Source organism: Macrobrachium rosenbergii, chromosome 54, assembly GCF_040412425.1.
Source record: "Macrobrachium rosenbergii isolate ZJJX-2024 chromosome 54, ASM4041242v1, whole genome shotgun sequence".
In the NCBI taxonomy this organism is placed as follows: Eukaryota; Metazoa; Arthropoda; class Malacostraca; order Decapoda; family Palaemonidae; genus Macrobrachium; species Macrobrachium rosenbergii.
Genome location: NC_089794.1, coordinates 56,187,927 through 56,201,536, shown reverse-complemented (window position 1 = coordinate 56,201,536; position 13,610 = coordinate 56,187,927). Strand labels below are relative to the sequence as shown.

The 13,610-nt window shown below is 43.8% G+C and overlaps 1 long non-coding RNA gene across 1 annotated transcript; it reads left to right on the top strand.

The window, feature by feature from the left end:
• Positions 1–280: 280 nt before the first annotated feature.
• Positions 281–4,713, top strand: LOC136835082 (uncharacterized). Its single transcript, XR_010851974.1, has 2 exons — positions 281–385; positions 2,221–4,713. It is a non-coding gene; the product is annotated as an uncharacterized lncRNA (long non-coding RNA).
• The last annotated feature ends 8,897 nt before the right edge of the window (positions 4,714–13,610 follow it).

Below are 13,610 nucleotides of genomic sequence, written 5' to 3'. Positions count from 1 at the left end.
AAAGTTATGGCAAGGTTGGGGCGCTTGATGACACGGTTCCTATCTATCGCCTTTTTTTTTTCGTCTAGTGGTTGCCTCTACGGCGTCTCCTTGTTATAGCCATACGTAAAAAGGAAAGCGCGAAACACTTCGAGAAGTGAAGAGAGAGGGCACTGTGGCTATTAGAATTGCATATGTACCTGCTCAAAAGTGACACATACACACACACATACATACATACATACATACATACATACATACATACATACATACAGTAATGAGGTAAGGTGAGTAGGTGAGTGCAGTCATTACTGCCATAGACGCGTAATGCTATAATGATGAATATAATATAATTTAATAAAGGAAACCAAATCAATCGAGCGCTGTTCTAGTCGAGTGCCTCTAGGCCACTGTTTCTCAACCTTTTTCTGGTGGTGGCCCCCTTCAATCCAGTGCAAGTTGTTGTGGCCCCTCCATGCCAACTCTGAGTTCTTACCCCCACACACACACCCGCCTTCCGTCCATCACCTTAATACGCCTAGGAACAGCTTTTTTTAAGTAAGCACTGAATCCCCGATACCTTCCTATCATAGCAGCAGCGCCATCTGTTGCACAAGCCACAATGTTCTTGAGTGGAATGTTGTTCTCCTCAAAATAGACCTCAAGTTTTTTGAAGATGGATTCTCCTTTAGTGTCAGTCGTTACCTCTAATATGAAAAGTTACTTTTGACATATTTACCCATACCAAGAAACCTCACAAATGCCATCAAAAGAGCAGAATTATCAGGTGCTGATTCGTCGAGTTGAAGCGAGAAATCATTCACCTGCAGCTCTGAGATTAATTGCTCAACATCAGCCGCCATCCATCAATACGTGATATTCGAGGAGTTGCTCAGAGGAATAACACTAGTTACCTCTTGTGGACTCTGATTCATGACTGTTGAAAGCACTACAGCCACTGCCGGCATGATCAGAGATTCACCGATAGTATGAGGCTTACCTGCTTTTGCAATCAAATTTGCTATCTTGTAAGAAGCCAACATCCTCTCTGTCTACTTTTTTGCCACTTTTTGGGTAAACAGGTTGATCTACTGTCATCCTTCCTTGGAACTCATCACGTAATTTCTTATGAAATCTAGTGGCTTGTCTTTTCTTGTCTTTATGTGCAACTTCCAGATGCTTTTTCAGTTTGTTGGACGCATACTTCATTTGAGAGTGAGGTCATACAGCAGGCACATAGGCATTGTAGTATTTGTGGAGATTCAACAATGAACTAAAAGCAAGATATCTGACAGAATACTGTCTGCATTTTTCTAGCTGGACTAATGCTTTATCTAAAATAAAAACAAACAAAACTCATTAAAACTAGTACTGCTATTATTGTCTGGGGAAATCATTGCCCTCCACATATTCAAACAAGCAAATAAAAAAGCAAAAGCATAGCTGGCAAAAGATACTCTACCTCCTCAATAAATAAATAAAGTGAATAGATAAATAAAATCATGACAGCAGTATGTGTGTACTGAGGTACATGGAAAGAGACTGTGTATGGAAGTATAAATGTATGTTTGTACACTGTATGTAAGTATAAATGTATGTTTGTATGTACATACGTATGTGGATATAAAGTTATCTTTCACAAACCTCTTTGGTAGAACTTAAATCAAGTCTCTTCCTCGCAAGTCTATGTTAAACTGAAAGACGGATCTATTATTGAAGAAGAAACAATATAACGGTTATATTATAACCCATATACCGTTGCTGTTAAAATTGTTTATAAACATCTTAATATTAAGCCGTCTGGAAGTTTACTAGTCAGCATAATCTTTGATAGTTCATCTTTTACCACCTGCCTGCTGGGAGAGAGGAGAGAGAGAGAGAGAGAGAAAGAGAGAGAGAAAAAGAGAGAGAGAGAGAGAGTTAATGGTTTTTGTCAAGGGTCATAGTTCAGCCTTTTACCACTCTGCCAGCTAGAGAGAGAGAGAGAGAGAGAGGAAGATTATTGAATATTTCACTGTCTGCAAAAATTACCTGGTATATTGAATTGAATGATGTTCAAACTAAACTCAAGCATATTAATGATTTATTTCAAAATATTACACATTTATATATTTTGTGGGTCCTAAATTTTCTGTGGCCCCCCATGGCCCCCCATTTTTCAAATTTTGCCTTGTGGCCCCTGAAAAAATCTCATGGCCCCCAAGGGGGCCATATGGCCCACGTTGAGAAACACTGCTCTAGGCTGTTGTTGGTGTGGGTGGAGGGAGGAATTGGTGGAGAAGATTGTTGGCGCCCCGCCCTCCCGCATGAACTCAACTCCCCCGCGGAACAACGATATAATGATAATGAAAGGTCAAGGAAGGAATTGGAAATGAACCGTAATATATAAGAATAATAATAATGAGGCGCCAAGAAATGGGAGTAAAACCGCTTGGGTACAGTGGGTGGAAAGGAGCAGTCATAACGGCTAACGAGTTCAAAAGAAAGTCTCACTACCGCCCTTATGCACCCGGTAATAAAGGCGGGAACCCTAATTGATAGCCCTAGGTGTTATGCAACTATATTATCGCCTACGTTGGACGTTTGTAGGAAAGGTGAATAATTCGCGGTTGGGGCTTCACCATTCGAAATTCGAATCCCAAATTGTGTACTTCTCTCTAAGGCACGCGTTCACGACCTCAACAACCCCCGAACGTCCTCCCCCCACACTATCCCTAACGATAGCTTTTTTTTTTTTTTAAGAATACCGTAGTTTAACCAAACCAATGAGCTGATTTGTTTTCTACAAATGAGCATTTGTTCGTGCTAAACTTGACGAGAACACTGTGACTAAGAACACTGTGACTAGGACCATAGACGGAGAGAGAGAGAGAGAGAGAGAGAGAGAGAGAGAGAGAGAGAGAGAGAGAGAGAGGCGCCCACCGCAGTAACTCCAACATCGGCGGCTTGTTTAAAATGCAGTGCATAAAGGGTTGGACGGGGCTAGAAGGGGGAGGCAGTAAGGTATAAGGGGATGGAAAAAAGAACGGGCAGACCCATATGTCAAGTAGTGTACCGATTAGTGCTTGTTGTATTGTGTTTTTAATAAATTTTATGGTGTGATGAGGTTCGGCAGAGGCTTACAGAGATAGGGGCTGCAATTTGTATGTCCCCTTCCTCCCTCGAGGCAGGGGACTGGGACCATGGTGCTGTTCAACAGCAGTGTTTGTGCTGTAATGAGTTGGTAACGCCTTTCCCTTAAGGATAGTGTTAGTATTCACTACAGTGAGTGCGGGCTTTTCTTCAGCACTTTATTCATCTAGTAATATATACAAATTCATTCCCAAAGCTTCACTCGGAACATTGACACGCGAAGGCCAAAACCGGGTAGGGGGCTGGGTTGGCTGCTGCCTCCCACCCCCCTGCAGAGCAGGCGGTGTCCAGCTCTCGCTGCCCATAAACCCCCCCCACCCCACCCCCCGCCCATAACCTGTAAGTCCCCCGTGCTCCCAGTTTGAATACGATGCCCGAGGTCACTCTCCCCTCCCTCCCCACCCACCCATAACCTGCAAGTCCCCCGTGCTCCCAGTTTGAATACGATGCCCGTTGTAACTCCCTCCCTCCCCCCCACTCTTGTTTTCCAGGGCAGTTTCCTGCTTGACTTTTGGCGCCAAATTTTTCCACCCCAGGCTTATCTCTTCCCCGTGGGGGGTACTGGCGTTAGTGCACCCCTTGCGGTGCAAAGTTTAGGCATTGCTTCTAGGTAATTCTTGCAGCGTTCCTTCAGCCCCCAGGTGCAACCTCTTGCATTCCCTTTACTGTACCTCCGTTCATATTCTCTTTCTTCCACCTTACTTTCCTCAACCCTCCTAACGTGTTATTCACAGTGCTCCTGCTTTGAGGGGATCCCCTCCTTCCTCCCCCCCCTACACCCCTCTCTCTCGCTACCACGGCAACTTGTATTTGGGGCTTAGAAATTGTCCTGCTTCTAGGCGAGCTCTGGAAATGTTAACCGTTTCGCCACCGGCAGCCAAGGACTCAGGAACAAACCAATTGGTAAATTAGTAACCCATGGTAGGGGTACGTAAGGAGGAAACTAAAACAAATGTTGCACCCCCTTCCACGTTGTTACTAGAGTTGGGGGGGCCCGCACACTGCCCAGTGGTGCACGTGGGTGGAAGGGAATGCTGCGCACTTACATTACAGCGTTCGACAATACTGTAAGGCTTCAACTGAAAGCAGAGATCCTTGCACGCATTGCAAGTGCAAATAATGCAGAGCATATATACAAAGTTCCTTTCATGAATTACGAACGAATGACTACACTAAATGAATTATTGCCTTTTGTCACTGTTCGTAAACTAAAGGGGAAGCCGAAGTGAAAGCCTCTTCGCATTGGGAGAATGAAACCGTAAAGTGCGTTAAGTACCTGACGTGAAATCTAAATGGTTGCTTCGCCCCCACCCCTCCCACCCCTTCCTTTCCATCCCTCCACACACACGTCTGTGGCCACCTACGGAATAATCTAGTCCCTTCTTACTATTGAATTCTTCAGAACATTATACCCCCTCCTTAATAAACAAGCCCACCAAAGGAGCCGTAGATTTGGAATTCGGGAAGTTCCGAAAGAATATGACAGCGTTCAGGAAAAAAAAAATAGAAAAACGTGAGTATAATACAGGAAGAATCGTCACAGGGCAGTAATGCATTGCGCCTTCGCTTCAGTTTACGAGTTCATCGCCTTTTTCTGCGTTCTTTTTCTGGATTTTTCTTGATGTTCTCTGTTTTCAGGGAGGATTCTCTCTCTCTCTCTCTCTCTCTCGTTTTCGTTTGCGTACATCATGGGTAAGCGAAAGGAATCCGGAACGATTGTTGACCCGATTCCGCAACCTGCAGAAAAGCCCCACAGGGCCTGAATCCGTCACCGCAGCTCCTTCGTCTATGCCAAACAAAGCTCATTACACTGCACACCATATATAATTTTAAGAGACCGGGCTTCGATCCCGATGTACGAGTAATGTCTGTATATGTATGTATGTATGTGTATGAATGCGGCATGATCGTTGTTTCATACAAAACGCCAGCAGGGCAGGCGATGTCCAGCTCCCGCTGCCCATAACCCCCATCACATGCGAGACTCCCTGTCAACCAGCGGCCCCTGAGAGGGAAGGAACGTTGGGGGTGGGGGTACGCCCTTGTTCCCACCCAATGGTGTGTCGGTGCAACAGGCCCGGGCGATAAGGGAGGGTGTGTTGCTAGTGTATAAAATGGTGCCCGCCACCTCCCTAAATATCGCCTTTGTGTCCAGAGCCAGTAGGCTGTTAAATGTACTTTGAAGTTGAAGGCTGAGCAATAAAATGCTATAAATCTGGAGACGTCGAAATGCACATACTGTACGCTCGGAAATGTTATGGGAAATCGGGAGGTAAACGCCCTTGATATTACGAGCTTTCGTGTTTCAGGTTGAAACGGAGTTTCTTTCTCTCTCTCTCCGTAAACCCCAGAACATTGAAATCATTGAAACGGAATATTGGTGAGGGATTTCACAGGAAGAAAGCATTCAGCGGTTATCATTCAAAAATGCGTAAAGGCGGCGCGCGAATGTCAAAATGGAGTCTTGGGCGGGTGGGTCTCTGCCTCCCACCCTCCCCCTCCCGCTCTCGCAGACCGGCAGCGGAGTCGGTGTCGTCAAGCTCCCACTGAAGTTTACACGGAAGCCTGTCACTAACGCCCTTATGCACCCGGAAATAAAGGCGGGGACTCTACTTTGGTAGGCCGGTCCGGTTGGTTCTTGGCCCCTTCGAAATTCGAATCTGAAATTGTGAAGTTCTCTCACTCCCTCTCAGCAACAGGCGTTATTGTATGGGTTATTTCACCATCAGCTTCGTACAAGACGTAATTCTCATGGTGGGACTGTCATAAGTACGCACAGGCCCAGACCGATAGAATCGGCTTAAGCAGGCATTATATTAAATATTTCCTTGCAGCCTCAAATGTATTTTGGAAAGGGGCCTTTGTAGGGGAGGGCGTTTTTGATTTGTTCCTTATCGTGGTGCATCGGGGGCCGGGACGCGCACGTGTGCATGACTCTCCCCCCCCACAACCACTGTCCTAACGTTGGCTTTTTTTTTTTATATTTCCTTTGCCCATAACTTTTCTACAAATGCCTACATTCTGTTCTTGCTCAAATTACTGTGACTGTAGGAGGGAGAGGGAAAGGATTATGGACTTTCAAATTTGAATGTTCCGTTCTAAAATTCAAGTACTGCACCCTCTTCATTTGACGAAACTTCTGATGGATTCAAATTACATGGAAATGCTCATGACAGAGAACGTGACTGTGCTGTATGTATGTATGTATATGTATAATGCGATCGTATGTATGTATGTATAATGCAATCGTATGTATGTATGTAGGCATGCGTGTGTATGCGGCAGTCGGTAGGTAAAAAGTAAAGCGGGGAAATCTTGTGGGGTTATACATTTTGATACACAAAGGTCAGACTTCTTCTTCACGCTTTCAGCGACGGCCAAAGACAGACCGGAAACCTCTCATAGACTGGTAGGGACTTTTTCTTTTTGAATTCTTTGTAAAGATGTGTCAGTATTTTACGCAACAATAATACCCCTAATTTAAGGTCAAAATCATGAACCCTAATTTGATGATTTCAAAGGCAAGTTCTTAGAAAAAGTAGATAGTTGTAGTGAGGATTAACTCTGAAGGGAATATGAATATTCCTCTCTCTCCCAGTATGAGACGTTGTTAATGATATAATTTATATATGATGTGTGTTTAATACTCGGCGCTCATACAGAGAGCGGCGGCAGCAGATCCGGGGCCGACGTCCTGCTCTCCCTCCCCTCCCGGCGCCTGCCACCCCCCCTCTCGGGCTCCCACCAGCCAACGGGTGGGAGGGAAGGTGGGGTGGCCCCCTTGTTCCTCCCACCCAACAGTGTCGGCGCCACAGTGGCGGGCTGTAAGCGAGGGTGAGCTGTTGCTAGGGTGTGTAATGGCGGCCGCCACCTCCCTTCTCGTGGGAGACACATTACAGTACATTGTGAACCTATAATATCATACCAATGACTAAATATTGCACAAGGCGTCTAAATATGGAGAAAGTAGATCCCTAACCTCCCGTGGTTTATATCAGAGAATTGTCCGCGTTATGTCCAGAGCTTGTAAGGTTGACAGTTGCCACTTCCAGTTTGAATCCGTTGTAACTCCCTCCTCCCACTTTTGCTTTCCAAGAGCAGCCCTGCTTGATTTTTTGGTTAAACTTTTATTTACTCGGGGCCTGTCCCTCCTCCGTAGGGGGATAGTGCCGCCAGTGCACCTCATGCGGTGCAATGTAGGCGTTACTTGAGAGGTTCTTTGCAGCGCCCTTTCGGCCTCTAGCTGCAACCTCTTTTCATTCCTTTGACTGTACCTCCGTTCATATTCCCTTCCTTCCAACTTCCCTTCCCTTCCCCAAACCTCTGCTAACGAGTTATTCACAGTGCTTCTTCAACTGCTTTGAGGTTTTCCTCCCGTTACGCCTTTCATACCTTCCTTCCTTTTCACTCAGTTTCCGTTTCAGCGCTGAATAAATAAATGGCCTTAGGTGCCCCAGTGCTTCTTGGCATGTATGCCTGAAATCGGTAAATCAAGCAATCCACGCTCGCTCCCTCTCTGCTTCATTTACTCTGACGCTTTTGTCAGCTAGTTTAGTTACGTGGATTTTACTGCTCGTTCGTTTTGGACCCAGACATTATAATGCAGTGACGGGGCGTGATGAAGGTGGCCTGGGTTGGGTATTTTTCATTTTTTTTGTTACGTATTTATCCGTCAAATATTGTTTAAAGGAATCTCATAATTGGACATTTTAAATCTGGGTCTTTGCATCCATTCCTGAAGCATTTCAGCCGACCCAGTGGTGGGTAGGCCGTCTAATGGCAAGGATCCCCTTCCTCCCTCACCTCCCCACCTAACTCACCACGGTAACCTGTTGCTGCTGTGTTTGTAGGCGAGCTCGGAAAGTTGTAACCATTTCGCTACCGGTACTAGAGACACATACAAAAAAAAATGTAATTTTCAACCTTACGGTAGTGGGACGTAATGAGGAAACTGATATAGGACGCTGCACGCAGTTCCAAGTTGTCATGAGGAAGGTGGGGGGGGGGGGTTCCGCCCACTGCCCTAACAAATGTGCGCACATACAGCGTTCGTGCATAATCCCGACTTCAAGTAAAGTGAGGCAGAGATTCTTGCACTCGTTGCAAGTGCAAGTAATATATAGGGAATATATAAAGTTCCTTTCATGAATTTAAGAATTACTAACTACACTAAATTACAATTGCCTTTTGTCACGGTTCTTAAACTACAGCGGAAGGCGAAGTGAAAGCCGAAAGCCTGTAACGCATTGGGAGCAGCTGTTTTTGAAATAGTGGCCTCCCACCCCACACCTTCCTTCACCCCCTCCCACCACACACGGCTTGATTATCTAGCTTACGAAAAAAACTAATTATTATTATTCTGAACATAAACCTCCCTCCATAATAAACAAGGCCACCAAAGGGAGGAGCCGTTGGTTCGGAATTCAGGAAGTTCCCAAAGAACATGACAGCGTCCATCGGAAAGAAATGAACAGAAAAAGACGCGAATAAAATGCAAGAATCTGCACGGGGCAGAAATGCATTGCGCCTTCTTCGCTTCAGCTTTCGAGTTAAACGCCTTTTTTTTTTTTTTTTTTTTTTACGTAACGTCCTTTGTTTTCAGGGAGGAGGACTCTCTCTCTCTCTCTCTCTCTCTCTCAATTATGTATTTTTATGCATTTACACCAATATTATCTAGTTATTAAATTCAACTCTACGTGAAATTGAAATTCCTTATACGTTATATATATATATACTCTGAATGAGTGTAAAATTCCCTAGAATTTTGAAAATCCCGAGAAATAGAAGTTCTCGAGCATTTTGAAGTTTTCGACGGTTTGGTGAAATTCGGAGAAATTGAAGTTCCCGAGAATTTTGAAATTCTCGACGGTTTGAAATTCACCTGTTGTGATTCAAAATATTCACACACGCAACGCTCGATGTCAAAATGGAGAAAGGGGGTCGGGTGGGTTACTGTCTCTCACCCTCTCGCTCTCCCTCCCCATGCTAGACCCCCGTGCTCCCGACGGCCGAGAGTGAGGGAAGGGAGGTAGTAGGGGTGACCCCCTGGACTCCCCCACCCAACAGCGCGACGCGACGAGCCAGCACTGAACCTGTTCGGTTGCTATGGGGGTTTGAGTGGTTGCTAGGGTAAGTGACAGCAGTCTCATGCGGACGCAGAGTAGGGCAGTTGTGTTGAGGGGGATGGATGGGTGGGTGGGTATACTGGCGGGCGTTGGTAGGGGGAGGGGGGTAAGGGACGGTGGGTGACCACGTGCCAGCCTGGGGAAGGGGGAGGCCGCAAGAGGCATCAGTGTAATGAAATAGTGAACAGGAATACATGAAGAGCCCAGTTTTTTTCTTTCGTTTGTCTTAGTTTTTCTTGCATTTCAAGTTTTGTCGATGTTTTTTGTTACGTTCCTGAGGTATTTCGCTTGCACTTGACGTTTTGTCGAAGTTTTTTCCTTGTTCCTTCCGTCCCTCTAAGCTAGGGTTTTCTTGCAATTTACGTCTTGCCGAAGATTTTGCTTTCGTTCCCGTAGGTTTTCTTGCATTTTGAGTTTTTTCGAGGTTTTATTTGTTCCGTTTCTCTTAGTTTCTCTTGCACTTGACGTTCATTAGAAGTTTTTTCTTTCCTTCCTCTCTGGGTTTCTTGCAATTGACGGTTTGTCGGTTTTGTTTTTGTTCCCTTACTCTTGTTTTTTCTCGCATTGACGTTTTGCTGAGGATTTTTCTGGGTTTTACTTGCAATGAACGTTTTTGTCGAGGTCTTTTGTTCGTTTCTCGCTTTCTCGCTTTTGACGTTTTGTCAGAGTTTTGTTTTTCTTGCATTTGAAGTTTCACCGAGGGTTTTTTTTCGTTTCTCCGAGTTTCTCTTTCTTGCACTTGACGGTTTGTGGAGGTTTTTCCACCCGCTTCTTACTCAGAATTGTACTCTTTGCGAGGTGTTTTCGTTGCTCTTGATTTTTCTTTAATTGACGCTGTTTGAGGAATTTTAGAAGACTTCCTAGTGTTACTTGAAAAATACCTTATTGATATTCTCTCTCTCTCTCTCTCTCTCTCTCCTTCAGATTTCTTTGATTTTTAGGTTTAAGTTTTCTTGGTTTTTTTTTTTTTTTTTTTGTTTCGTTTCATGTACCTTTTTCTTGCAATTGACTTTTTGCCGAAGTTTGTGTTTTGGTTCCCGTAGGGTTTTGCTGCATTTCAAGGTTTCTCACTTTTTTATTTCTGCTTTTTCAGAACTTTCCTTGCAATTGACTCTCTGCTGAAGTTTAGGTTTTGGTTCCTGTAGGGTTTTGTCAGCATTTCAAGGTTTCTCGACTTTTTTGTTTCTGTTTTTCGTAACTCTCTCTGCAAATTGACTTTCTGCTGAAGTTTGTGTTTTGGTTCCTGTAGGGTTTTGTTGCATTTTGCCTCTCGACTTTTTTGTTTGCTCTCGTGAGCTTCTCTTGCAAATTGACTTCCTCTGTCAAGCTCAGGTTTTGGTTCCTCGTAGGGTTTTCACTGCATTTTAAGACTTCTGATGCTCTTTTTGCTCTGCTTCGTAGCTTCTCCTTTTTGCAACTGACTTCCTCTGCTGAAGTTTGTGCTTTGGTTCCTGTAGGGTTTTGTTGCATTTTATGCTTTACTTTTTTGTTTCGCTTCTCGTAGCTTTCCCTTGCAATTGACTTTTCTCATGAAGTTTGGTGCTTGTCTCGTAGGGTTTTGTTGCATTTTAAGATTTCTCGATGTTTTTTTTGTTTCGTTTCTCGTAGCTTTCCTTGCAATTGACTTTCTGCTGAAGTTTGTGTTTTGGTTCCCGTAGGGTTTTGTTGCATTTTAAGGTTTCTCGACTTTTTGTTTCGTTTCTCGTAGCTTTCCTTGCAAATTGACTTTTCGCTGAAGTTTGTGTTTTGCCCTGTAGGGTTTTGTTGCATTTAAGGTTTCTAATTTTTTTTTTGCTCTGCTGTGAGCTTCTCTCTTGCAAATTTGACTTTCTGCTGAAGTTTGTGTTTTGCCCTCTAGGGTTTTGTCAGATTTTAAGTTTTCACTTTTTTGTTTCTGCTTTCGTAGCTTTCCTTGCAATTGACTTCTGCCAAGTTTGTGTTTTGGGTCCTGGGAGGGTTTTGCTTGTGATTTAAGGTTTCTCACTTTTTTTTTGCTCTCTTGCTTCTCGTAGTTTCTTGCAATTGACTTTCTTCAAGTCAGGCTTTGGGTCCCGTGAGGGTTTTGTTGTATTTAAGGTTTCTCACTTTTTTTTGTTTCGCTTTCTCGTAGCTTTCCTTGCAATTGGACTTTCTGCTGAAGTTTGTGCTTGGGTCCTGTGAGGGTTTGTTACATTCTGTATTTAATTTTTTTGCTCGCTTAGCTTCTTGCAATTGACTCTTCTGCCAAGTTTGTGTTTTGGTTCCCGTAGGGTTTTGTTGCATTTTAAGGTTTCTCGACTTTTTTTTTGTTTCGTTTCTCGTAGCTTTCCTTGCAATTGACTTTCTGCCGAAGTTTGTGCTTTGGTTCCCGTAGGGTTTTGTTGCATTTTAAGGTTTCTCGAATTTTTTTTTTTTGCTCTCTGCTTTCTCGTAGCTTTCTTGCACTGACTTTCTGCCGAAGTTTAGTTTGGTCCTTAGGGTTTTGCTTGCATTTAAGGTTTCACTTTTTTTGTTTCGCTTCTCGTAGCTTTCCTTGGTAAATTGACTTCTGCTGAAGTTTGTGTTTTGGGTCCCGTAGGGTTTTGTTGCATTTTAAGGTTTCTCGACTTTTTTTTTTGTTTCGTTTCTCGTAGCTTTCCTTGCAATTGACTTTCTGCTGAAGTTTGTGTTTTGGGTCCCGTAGGGTTTTGTTGCATTTTGCTGAATTTTTTTTGCTCGCTTTCTCTCAATAGTCCCTCTGGTAAATTGACTTTCTGCTGAAGTTTGTGTTTTGGGTCCCGTGAGGGGTTTTCATACATTTTAAGGTTTCTAATTTTTTTGTTTCTGTTTCGTAGCTTCTTTGCAATTGACTTTCTGTCGAAGTTTGTGGTTTGGTTCCCGTAGGGTTTTGTTGCATTTTAAGGTTTCTCGACTTTTTTGTTTCTGCTTCTCGTAGCTTCTGCAATTGACTTTCAAGAAGTTTGTGTTTTGTTCCTGTAGGGTTTGTTGCATTTTAAGGTTTCTCACTTTTTTGTTTCTGCTTGTAGCTTTCTTGTACCCGACTTTCTGCTGAAGTTTGTGTTTTGGTTCCCGTAGGGTTTTGTTGCATTTTAAGGTTTCTCGATGTTTTTTTTGTTTCGTTTCTCGTAGCTTTTCTTGCAATTGACTTTCTGCAGGAAAAATCGCTCTTGAGGCAGATTAACATATATATAACAGCTGATCTTTTACTCCCACGTGTGTGCGTGTGAGAGAGAGAGAGAGAGAGGGGGTTAGTTCTTACAGGTTAGGACATGATAGCCATGTCTACTTCCTCCATTTCCGAAGGTCTAGCGCTTTCCTTTTAACCGAAGAAGGCAGAGAGAGAGAGAGAGGAGAGAGAATTCTGGGCTGGTTACTCTTGGAAAAGAATGGTGACTTTTTTTCCCCTCCTTCCACGTCCAGCTGCACTATAACGTACTTATATAAATCACAATACTTTTTCGTGAGTCACGAAGCCTTACTGTAATTCAGAACTCGGGAAAATGTCACCGGTTGCGATTGTTTAGATTTCGTTTCCAGAACTAATGTCAAAAGCCGCTGCTGCTGCTGCTGCTGCTGCGAGGACATAAAAGCAATGTAAACTATTGAAGAAACACTCCCAAATTCTCGTGTAACAAACAAAGCCGAGGAGGCCTTTTTCACGCTTTTCACTTTTTGTTCCCTTTCTCTTCACTGCTAAGCCCTTTCCCCCTCTTAAGAGGCCAATTCCTCCCCAATATACATATAACAATCCGTACTGATGATTATACATATATATAATGTGCATGCATGCATGCATGCATGCTTGGTCTCTAATGGGTGCATCCGCAAAGCCTGCCGGGGAATGAATCAGTTTGTGACATGGCCTGTGGGTATAGGTCGAGGTTTCCGTCCCGAGATTCAAGCCTCACCCAACCTGAATGAACTTTTCCATCCGCCCCCTGTTTCCATTCCCACCCCACCTGTGGCCCTCAACAGAAAAAACAAAGATAATTTGTTACAGACTAAGAAGGCCTTATGCCAGCACGGGCTCTTGCCCTGTGGGCAACATCACGTGGATGAAGCAGATACTGGTTTCGTGCACTAGAGAAACCTCCTTTGCCGTATAATCACACACACACACACACACACACACACACACACACACACAGAGAGAGCCTGTTCTTTCAACCTCATTATACCTATTTTATACCACATCCTTTACAGCCAAGAGAAAAATAAATAAACAAAGAACTTTGCTATCAGATTAGGCAAAATAAATAAGAAAAGTGAGTGGAATTAATACCAAACACTTGAGTAACTCAAGAGGCAACTGGATTATACAGCACTTTCAAAATCTGCGCCTCGGTATAATAATAATAATAATAATAATAATAATAATAATAGTTTTCGCAGGTT